Source organism: Schistocerca piceifrons, chromosome 6 (assembly GCF_021461385.2).
Source record: "Schistocerca piceifrons isolate TAMUIC-IGC-003096 chromosome 6, iqSchPice1.1, whole genome shotgun sequence".
Taxonomy (NCBI): Eukaryota; Metazoa; Arthropoda; class Insecta; order Orthoptera; family Acrididae; genus Schistocerca; species Schistocerca piceifrons.
In genome coordinates this window covers 69,916,278-69,927,296 of record NC_060143.1, presented here as the reverse complement: position 1 = coordinate 69,927,296, position 11,019 = coordinate 69,916,278, and the positions used below count along the sequence as shown (strand labels likewise).

Below are 11,019 nucleotides of genomic sequence, written 5' to 3'. Positions count from 1 at the left end.
TTTTCATTTCAAATATGATATTTACTGCTTCTCCCTTCGGCTTATCTATCAAAAAGTATATGTTCGGATGTTTCTGATTTATTGAGAAGTTTAACTTCCTTTACCAACCTTCGACAGCATTTGCGGTCCTGTGCCACTCGCTAAAAGCATTTCACATTTCAGTTGGTCACTAGGACTTTCCATCCATTCGCTCACCACATAGTCTGCCAATTTCATGACCTTTGCTCCACTGGGAATTTCCTCCGTTATTATTATTCACGCTTCATCAACACAGTTTGGCAAAAGATGTGCCACTGCAGCACAAATGCAACGAAACAATCGGACTTCTCTATCCATGTATTTCTCCGTTAATTCCAATTCTCGTATTTTATTCCGCAGACATTGGCTGACGTGAAAACTGCAACCGGAAAGGGGTATTTCGGAGAACACTGTTTTGTTTGCACATCTTCAAATATAGCCATTTCAATAACTAGCACTGCTATTTCCTGTGACCATCCAGGTATTTTCTTTTCTTTTTTTTTTCCAATCGAGAAAAAAGGATTTCATATATATTTTGATTTTTGTCTGTGAACAAAACAGATAAAACAGGAAATACTTTCGTATCCTGTGCGCTTTCCATGTCAACGTGTATGGTGTTCAATTATTTGAACTGTTTCGAAGAACTGTCATATGGCCCGCCCGTAACAGCAGTTCCGTTTTTAAAAAGTATTTTCTCCGCTTCTTCACAACCAAACATCAGGATTCTTGTGTCACATTTCAAAAAACTTTTGCCTTCAGTTTTTTCAAAATGTCTTCCATCATTTGAACCTCCGCTCTAGTGCCAGGGTTATAGTACGCACCAATAGCTTCCCTTCTTGCTTTGCACAAGCCAGTCTTGCGGTTATCATAATTTGCCATATTTGCAACGGAATCAAAACATTTGCAAATCAAATGTTGAGATCCTCCTTCAAAAATTGGGAAGCAGGCATTATATTTTCTTTGTGGACTCTTTACCTGAATGTACGTATTCCTTTCTTAATCAGCATATGTGATGCGTCAGGTAAGCAAGAATGTTGCTGTTCACCCACGAGACTGAAATTTCTTAACGGCTTTGACACTTATTCCGTTCGGAATTCACGCACCAACGGTTTGTATTTTCTGTACACTCAGCAGCGATGACCATCCATGAGAAGACACGGCTTCCCTGTCGTTGCTGTAATTATTCCCATTACTCGCAGTGTATAGAACTGAAGTAGCTTAGGTCTACGAAACTACACGGAGACGAAGGCTGTCGGCGAGGGCGCCGCTTGAATGACATTGACTACCCATCTGCTGTTGGTGGACGACTGGTGTAAATCAGCAGTGGGCGAGAGGCTCTGGGCGCAAAACACGCGGTGCAAAATGGGTTGCGAGGAGACCAATGCTACCTGAAGCACCAAAAAAAGTGGAGACAAGTAGTCATATTATAACCCTACGACTACTATAGTAATTTAGTATGCTTTTACCTGTTGTTGTTGTTGTGGTCTTCAGACCTGAGACTGGTTTGATGCAGCTCTCCATGTTACTCTATCCTGTGCAAGCTTCTTCATCTCCCAGTACCTACTGCAGCCTACATCCTTCTGAATCTGCTTAGTGTATTCATCTCTTGGTCTCCCTCTACAATTTTTTACCCTCCACGCTGCCCTCCAGTACTAAATTGGTGATCCCTCGATGTCTCAGAACATGTCCTACCAACCGATCCCTCCTTTTTGTCAAGTTATGCCACAAGCTCCTCTTTTGCCCACTTCTATTCAATACCTCCTCATTAGTTATGTGATCTACCCATCTAATCTTCTGTAGCACCACATTTCGAAACCTTCTATTCTCTTCTTGTCCAAACTATTTATCGTCCACGTTTCACTTCCGTACATGGCTACACTCCACACAAATACTTTCAGAAACGACTACCTGACATTTAAATCTATACTCGATGTTAACAAATTTTTCTTCTTCAGAAACGCTTTCGTTGCCATTGCCAGTCTACATTTTATATCTTCTCTACTTCGACCATCAACAGTTATTTTGCCCTCCAAATAGCAAAACTCCTTTACTACTTTTAGCTTCTCATTTCCTAATCTAATTCCCTCTGCATCACCCGACTTAATTCGACTACATTCCATTATCCTCGTTTTGCTTTTGTTGATGTTCATCTTATACCATCCTTTCAAGACACTGTCCACTCCGTTCAGCTGCTCTTCCAAGTCCTTTGCTGTCTCTGACAGAATTACAATGTCATCGGCGAACCTCAAATTTTTTATTTCTTCTCCATGGATTTTAATACCTACTCCGAACTTTTCTTTTGTTTCCTTTATTGCTTGCTCAATATACAGATTGAATAACATCGGGGAGAGACTACAGCCTGTCTCACTCCCTTCCCAACCACAGCTTCCCTTTCACACCCGTCGACTCTTATAACTGCCATCTGCTTTCTGTACAAATTGTAAATAGCCTTTCGCTCCCTGTATTTTACCCCTGCCATCTTCAGAATTTGAAAGAGAGTATTCCAATCAACATTGTCAAAAGCTTTCTCTAAGTCTACAAATGCTAGAAACGTAGGTTTGCCTTTCTTTAATCTTTCTTGTAAGACAAGTCGTAGGGTCAGTATTGCCTCACGTGTTCCTACATTTCTAAGGAATCCAAACTGAACTTCCCCGAGGTCGGCTTCTATCAATTTTTCCATTCGTCAGTAAAGGATTCGCGTTAGTATTTTGCAGCTGTGACGTATTAAACTGATAGTTCGGTAATTTTCACATCTGTCAACACCTGCTTTTTTGGGATTAGAATTATTATAGTCTTCTTGAAGTCTGAGGATATTTTGCCTGTCTCATACATCTTGTTCACCAGATGGTAGAGTTTTGTCTGGACTGGCTCTCCCAAGATTGTCAGTAGTTCTAATGGAATGTTGTCTACTTCGGGGGCCTTGTTTCGACTCAGGTCTTTCAGTGCTCTGTCAAACTCTTCACGCAGTATCATATCTCCTATTTTATCTTCATCTACATCCTCTTCCATTTCCATAACATTGTCCTCAAGTACATCGCCCTTGTATAGACCCTATATATACTCCTTCCACCTTTCTGCTTTCCCTTCTTTGCTTAGACTTGGGTTTCCATCAAAGCTCTTCATATTCATGCAAGTGGTTCTCCTTTCTCCAAAGGTCTCCTTAATTTTATTGTAGGCAGTATCTATCATACCCCTAGTGATATGTGCCTTTACATCCTTACATTTGTCCTCTAGCCATCCCTGCTTTTGCACTTCCTGTCGATCTCATTTTTGAGACGTTTGTATTCCTTTTTGCCTGCTTCATTTACTGCATTTTTATATTTTCTCCTTTCAACAATTAAATTCAATATTTCTTCTGTTACCCATGGGTTTCTACTAACCCTCGTCTTTTTACCTATTGGATCCTCTGCTGCTTTCACTATTTCATCCCTCAAAGCTACCCATTATTCTTCTACTGTATTTCTTTCCCCCATTCCTGCCATTTGTTCCCTTACGCTCTCCCTGAAACTCTGTACAACCTCTGGTTTAGTCAGTTTATCCAGGTCCCATCTCCTTAAATTCCCACCTTTCTGCAGTTTCTTCAGTTTTAATCTACAGTTCATAACCAATAGATTGTGGTCAGAGTCCATCTGCCCCTGGAAATGTGTTACAATTTAAAACCTGGTTCCTAAATCTCTGTCTTACCGTTATACAATCTATCTGATACCTTTTAGTATCTCCAGGGTTCTTCCATGTATACAACCTTCTTTCATGATTCTTGAACCAAGTGTTAGCTGTGATTAAGTTATGCTCTGCGCAGAATTCTACCAAGCGGCTTCCTGTTTCATTTCTTACCCCCAATCCATATTCACCTACTATGTTTCCTTATCTCCCTTTTCCTACTCTCGAATTCCAGTCACCCAAGACTATTAAATTTTCGTCTCCCTTGACTACCTGAATAATTTCTTTTATCTCTTCATACATTTCATCAATTTCTTCATCATCTGCAGAGCTAGTTGGCATATAAACTTGTACTACTGTAGTAGACGAGGGCTTCGTGTCTATCTTGGCCACAATAATGCATCACTATGCTGTTTGTAGTAGCTTACCCGTACTCCTATTTTTTATTCATTGTTAAACCTACTCCAGCATTACCCCTATTTGATTTTGTATTTATAACCCTGTATTAACCTGACCAAAAGTCTTGTTCCTCCTGCCAGCGAACTTCACTAATTCCCACTATATCTAACTTTAACCTATCCATTTCCCTTTTTAAATTTTCTAACCTACCTGCCCAATTAAGGGATCTGACATTCCACGCTCCGATCCGTAGAACACCAGTATTCTTTCTCCTGATAACGACGTCCTCTTGAGTAGTCCCCGCCCGGAGATCCGAATGGGAGACTATTTTACCTCCGGAATATTTTAGCCAAGAGGACGCCACCATCATTTAATCATACAGTAAAGCTGCAAGGCCATTTTGGTTAGTGTTACAAGGCCTGATCAGTCAATCATCCAGACTGTTGCCCCTGCAACTACTGAAAAGGTTGCTGCCCCTCTTCAGGAACCACAAGTTTGTCTGGCCTCTCAACAGATACCCCTTCGTTGTGGTTGCACCTACGGTACGGCTATCTGTGTCGTTGAGGCACGTAAGCCTCTCCACGAACGGCAAGGTCCGCGGTTCATTGGGGGGGGGGGGGGCTTTTGCCTAAATAAAAGAAAAACCTGTCTCTATGTTGTCACGTATACTATATCCCAGCAGAACAAGTAGTCCTGTCTCGGGAAAAGCCACGTATAACCCTCCTACTAAATTTAGTTTACTTTCGAAATAAAGTACACTATGGGAGGATAGTCCTGTTAATAGGAAACGCTAACCAATATGCGATTTGACCGTGAGTTGTGTCTAATGGGTAAGCAAATCAGACACTTCAATTCTTTTCCTAAGATTTTACCAGCGGTTAAATAGAAACGCAGTATGAATAGCATTATACTGAAACTAGGACAACTCAGTTCCAAGTTCATTTAGTGGTTTAAAACATGTACTTATGGTCGCCAGCCTATCCAGGCAATGAAACAGTAAAGTATTGGAAAAGCAGAAGTATGAATTTTGCCTACTTTCTTGCTACTGTTTAATTTGGTTCTTGAAATTAAATATTACTCTACGTAAACAATGTTGGTACAGACACTGGAATTTCTATTTGACTACTACACCCTTATACACAACGATTAAAAAAATAAAAAGCCCAGTAGACAACTTCAGGGAAGCTAAAAAAATTTGACAAGGGGGGACATATAGAAAAGCGTTTTCTATAAACAACAACTTAAATACTAAAATACTTAGATACTAAAGCTCACATTTTTATACTGAACATTCCACTTTAAGGAAACCTCTTTCTTACTAGAATTCTTTCTTACTAGAATTTACTTTCAAAAAGCTATTATTCTTTGAACTAACACTGTATAGACGTTTACCTGATTCTAGTAACTTGGCTACACTCTGATTGAATTTTATGTAAGCAAACTTTTACTATAACACTTTCTAATTGTTAAGAAAACACAAAAACAATTTAAATGGCGCCTCTTTGTATTAACTTGGCACTTCATAAGTTTGTAAATTGGATACTCGGATTCATGAAACATCAGGAAAGAACTCTATATAGATGTATGATTAGGATGAAATAACAGGGTGAACCGATTTCTTTAAAGTTCAAGAATTATTATTAAAACACAGTTTAAAGTAATGGTTCACGCAGTAGAAAATTAAATTTACTGTAAAAGTCTTATCTGGTAGCTGTAGGAATTATGACGGTTACACCACCCACAGTGCGGCCTGCAAGTCTCTTGCTGTATGGGCTCAATTTCTCTTCCTGGCGTCGGTAGCCGTAAGCAGTCTCCATCCAAGGCATTTTGAGCGAATTTGCAGGCAAAGCTTCTCCTGTTCCACTAAGATGTTGCCTCAATCACTGCTGCCTACAGACTGTGTGACTTACTTCCCCCACTTGTACTAGGTAGCGTGCCAATTCGTCCTTGCCACCTTTTCCACTCCCCACAGCCGCAATCGTTTTAAACAAAAGAACACTGGCTTTTACGTAACACCTATTTCTATATTGTTGCTATGCGTGACCGTCTCTTAAATTGTCAAATTCACATCAACATGAACAATTTATACACACAAATCTTTTTAAATACGGAAGGTCATCAGAAAATTATTTAACGTAATAAACAATTGTGGTGTCACCGCCAGACACCACACTTGCTAGGTGGTAGCTTTAAATCGGCCGCGCTCCATTAGTACATGTCGGACCCGCGTGTCGCCACTGTCAGTGATCGCAGACCGAGCGCCACCACAAGGCAGGTCTCGAGATACGGACTAGCACTCGCCCCAGTTGTACGGACGACGTAGCTAGCGATGCACACTGACGAAGCCTCGCTCATTTGCAGAGCAGATAGTTAGAATAGCCTTCAGCTAAGTCAATGGCTACGACCTAGCAAGGCGCCATTAGTAACATTGCATGTATCTATGGAGTCTCACTTGTATCGCCACAATCTCCAGATGTACCAAAAGGATGGATTAAAGTTAAGTATTCCAGAAGCTACGTACTTTTATTTATAGCATTCATTACGTATCCTGTTTCAGACCTCACGCCATCCTGCTTTAGCTTAGCGCGTGCCTTTCGGCTTCCTCTCATTGTGTCTAGGCTGTCTTGTCTAGACACAACAACAATGTACATAGTATTTTCGTTCATTACTCGCGTACAAAACAAAGAACTTCAATCTCCAGTACAGTACACTTTACATATACAGAAAATATAGTACCGATATGCGAAAATTTTGATGCAAAAAGAATTATAAAAAAATTAAATGAACGATTAACAAATATTGTTGCAGTATGACCTGACTAGCATATCTTTTTGCGTCCTGTCAGTTGAAAATGAAGTGAACGACACTCATCGTCCTCGGAAGACAAAAACTATGAGGCTCTCCAGAAAGTGTTGGAACTTGCACAGACAAGTGCTTGAACAAAACACAAAAATCCCGCCAGGTGAAATCTTGTCATTCAGATATTTTAATAAGGCGTCAGAGAAAAAGTAGATGGCATGTTCAATGGAGGGGCACTTCTGCATTCCAAATTATGACTGACTCAGAATCTTACATTTGCTGGTATGCTTAACAATTCTGAAATGCAGGGATTGGACGACTAGTTGTTACCCCTCATTATTGTCACATTGTACTCTGCGACATTAATTTTATATGACGCATTAGTCATTCTTGTAAGTGTAGTATGATAAAGTGAGCCTCTGAAAAAAGGATGGACGCAACTGTGTTCATTTATTTAATTATTTCATTACATACATCGTTTCCCTTATCCTTACTATGTTGCTATAAATTATACAATGAGTGTTTGTTTTGATTGTGAGGTCGTCTGCAGAACAGCTGTAGGACAAAGATGCATCATTTACTTATACTTTGGTGACAACATAATTCTTGTGGTGAAGTGACAAAGGTCCACCTGTAGCAGTAGAGTCTTCAAGGGGTCGGTCTTATCCCCATTCCACTCCCCATCAGGGACGAGCACAGTGACTTCGGGACGCTCCGTCATTTTTCGGCATTCGGTTCCTGGTCTGGTTAGGGGATGGACGATAGCTTTGATGGGCCCCATCATGCAGTCTGTGAAAGCTGAAGAAGGTGAGGTATGTTAATGTTAAGGTTACTAATCCGTTATTTTGCAACAAAATTATAGTCAGGTTTATGTACCGATCACCTTTTGTAGGAATTTTACTAATAAATTCAGTGATTATAAGCCTGGTTTTTGTCGAGAGCATGGAGAACAATAGAAGCCATTAATACAAAATCAATGTCGAAGTGCCTTCAGCATGTTCGGTATTACTTGAATTCTGTCATCAATTATCTTACCTCTAATGGTTTGACAAATATTAAACAAATGTTCTTTTTAGCATGGGCCTCACCCAGTATGTTCGATACAACCATGTGGTCGCCACGGTACAGGGTGTCCATATAGTCTGGAAACATAAGGAATTGTAATAAATAATAATGAGGCACATTTGAGTGACTTTAATGTTAATAAATAATAGTTCCAACATGGTATCCGTGCTTTTCAGCGTATAATTTGATGGGCTTTGCAAGACTAAGGTAAACGCGATGGAACAGGTCTGAATTATCGTCGATTTTAGCATGCTGAATAGTAATGGGTTCTGTCACGTGGTTTAAATTTGTAATCTTCATCAAATGAACTTTCTCTGTGAGAATACCCAGAAAAAGAAATCAAGGGAAGAAAGGTCTGGCGAACGAGAAGACCACTCCAGATGACCTCTTTTCCTGTCCGAGCGGTTCTAGGCGCTACAGTCTGGAGCCGCGCGACCGCTACGGTCGCAAGTTCGAATCCTGCCTCGGGCATGGATGTGTGTGTTGTCCTTAGAGTAGTTAGGTTTAAGTAGTTCTAAGTTCTAGGGGACTGATGGCCTCAGAAGTTAAGTCCCATAGTGCTCAGAGCCATTTGAACCATTTTTTTTGACCTCTTCTGCCAATCCAGTGAGGAACATTGTCATTCAACCAGTCTTTGACAGGAGTAGCAAAACGGGTAGGGGCCTCATCCTGCTGGAACCAATCTGGTGCTCCCTCAACCAAACGCTCAATTTGAGGCATCAATTTGTCTCTCAGCACCTTGAGACAAGTCTCACTTCTTAGATGTTCATCAAAGAAGAAAGCATATTAGCTTTCCACAAACCACACCACACCATCAAGCTTTGGCAGCCCTGCTGTTTAGATGGACTCATCCAATGTATCGAAGATTCGGTTCACATCACCACTGACATAAAACACAGCTTCATCACTGAACAAAACACAGTCTTTAATAAAACTGATATTCCATCCAATTTGCCTGTAAACCATTCACACATCTGCATGCATCTATCGAAGTCATCATCATTTAATTGATGCAATATCTGTAACTTGAACGGATGACACCACTCCTCTGCCAGAATTTTGTGGGTAGTTGACCTTGGAACACCCAATTCTGTGGTTGTCCAACGAGGTGATTTCTTTGGGCTGACATAAACCTTGGCCAAGAAAGCCTCTTTCGTTTCGTCTGAAGTCTTTGGTCGTCCGGAATGGAATTTTTCCAACGCACTGCCTGTTTCTTTAACACTTGGTAATTAATTTCCCAACGGCAGTAAAACAAATAGGTTGACGATAAGGATGTCGAATGTTAAATTTTTCCGCAATTTTGCGACACGACCAACTCCTCGCAGTCTTCTTTAGACGGAGCCATCAATCAATCTGAAAAAAATATTTGAATTATTAGAATTTATTTGATTGTTTATTTATCAATTAACATTTATAGAATATAGAATATGCATTGGAATTTATTAGAATTCACTATATACCTAGACTTTGTGGCAACGGCCTTGCCGCAGTGGATACACCGGTTCCCGTCGGATCACCGAAGTTAAGCGCTGTCGGGCGTGGCCGGCACTTGGATGGGTGACCATCCGGGCCGCCCTGCGCTGTTGCCATTTTTCGGGGTGCACTCAGCCTCGTGATGCCAATTGAGGAGCTACTCGACCGAATAGTAGCGACTCCGGTCAAAGAAAACCACTGTCACGACCGGGAGAGCGGTGTGTTGACCACACGCCCCTCCTATCTGCATCCTCAGCTGAAGATGACACGGCGGTCGGCTGGTCTCGATGGGCCACTTGTGGCCTGAAGACGGAGTGCAAGTGCAATATACCTAGACTTTGTGGACATCCTGTACAACTAAAGGTAGTAGAGATTATACAACGAATTCTGGTTAGACATTTTGCATGTGAATTGTATGAGATACTTAGGTAAATTGACGTATGAAATTCTTTGCCAATTTTCTATTACTGGTCTGCTTGCCATTGTCTCCACACTGCCACGTGAGCAGTTTTGCAAGGAGACTTGACCACCTGCATCCTAAATTAGGTTCAGGTAGGAAATGAGTGCGAAGTTTAATTCTGTAATAAAACCGAGAATGATCCACGTGAGTGAGTAAATTATAAGAGCACCCGCCCGGTTAGAAGTGTGGTCTAACGCACTGCTTTCCGGGCTGTAAGGCGTGCCGGTCCCCGCCACGAATCCGCCTGGCGGATTATTGTCGAGGTCCGGTGTGCCGGCGAGTCTGTGGATGGTTTTTTAAGGCGGTTTTCTATCTGTCTCCGCGAATGCGGGCTGGTTCCCCAAATCCCGCCTCAGTTACACTATGTCGGCAATTGCTGCGCAAACACTGTCTCCACGTACGCGTACACCATAATTACTCTACCACGCAAACATTGGGGCTACAATCGTCTGGTGTGAGACGTTCCCGTCTGGGGGCCAAACCGCACAATAACACTGGGTTCGGTGTGGGGCGGCGGTGGGGTGAGTGGACTGCTGTAGCCTGTTGTGGGGTTGTGAACCACTGAGGGCTGCGGCGGGGATGAAGGCTCTCCGTCGTTTCTAGGTCTCCAGTTCCATACAATAAAATACAATACAAATATAAGAGCCATTGATTTCCGACTACGCACGTGGATTTTGGTGCACAAATCAATGAGAAAAAGAAGTTCTTGAGGTAATTCAGTCGAGGATTTGCGTGTGTCTTGTGTGAAATTGTGATTGTGGGTTAGTTACAGTGTACCGCTTTGACTTCCAACGTGGTGTTGGCTCCACAGTCGATGCAAAACGATCGTTCTTGCTGAAATTCATGTTAGGACAAATACGTGCATGTGAAAAATTTGGTAGGATGTAATAACTTTCATATGTGCATAATTTAAGAATATTTTTGTTCTGCTTAGTCCTGTGTCCACGTTATGGTATGTCATTACATGTTCCCATCAAAATCAAACAGTGCTAGTAGCTATGTTCAGTTGGTATTTAATTTAAAGCATTTCCAGTAGAATGAGAACGAATAACGATAATGATGATAATGTGAGAGCAGCAGAAGGAACAGTACCAACATGATATTCCTTTCCTGTTCCCGTGTATATTTTAAATTACGAGGCCGCT

At 41.4% G+C, this 11,019-nt stretch overlaps 1 pseudogene; it reads left to right on the top strand.

Moving 5' to 3' along the window:
• Positions 1-9,412: 9,412 nt before the first annotated feature.
• Positions 9,413-9,530, top strand: LOC124803513 (annotated as a pseudogene).
• Positions 9,531-11,019: the final 1,489 nt, after the last annotated feature.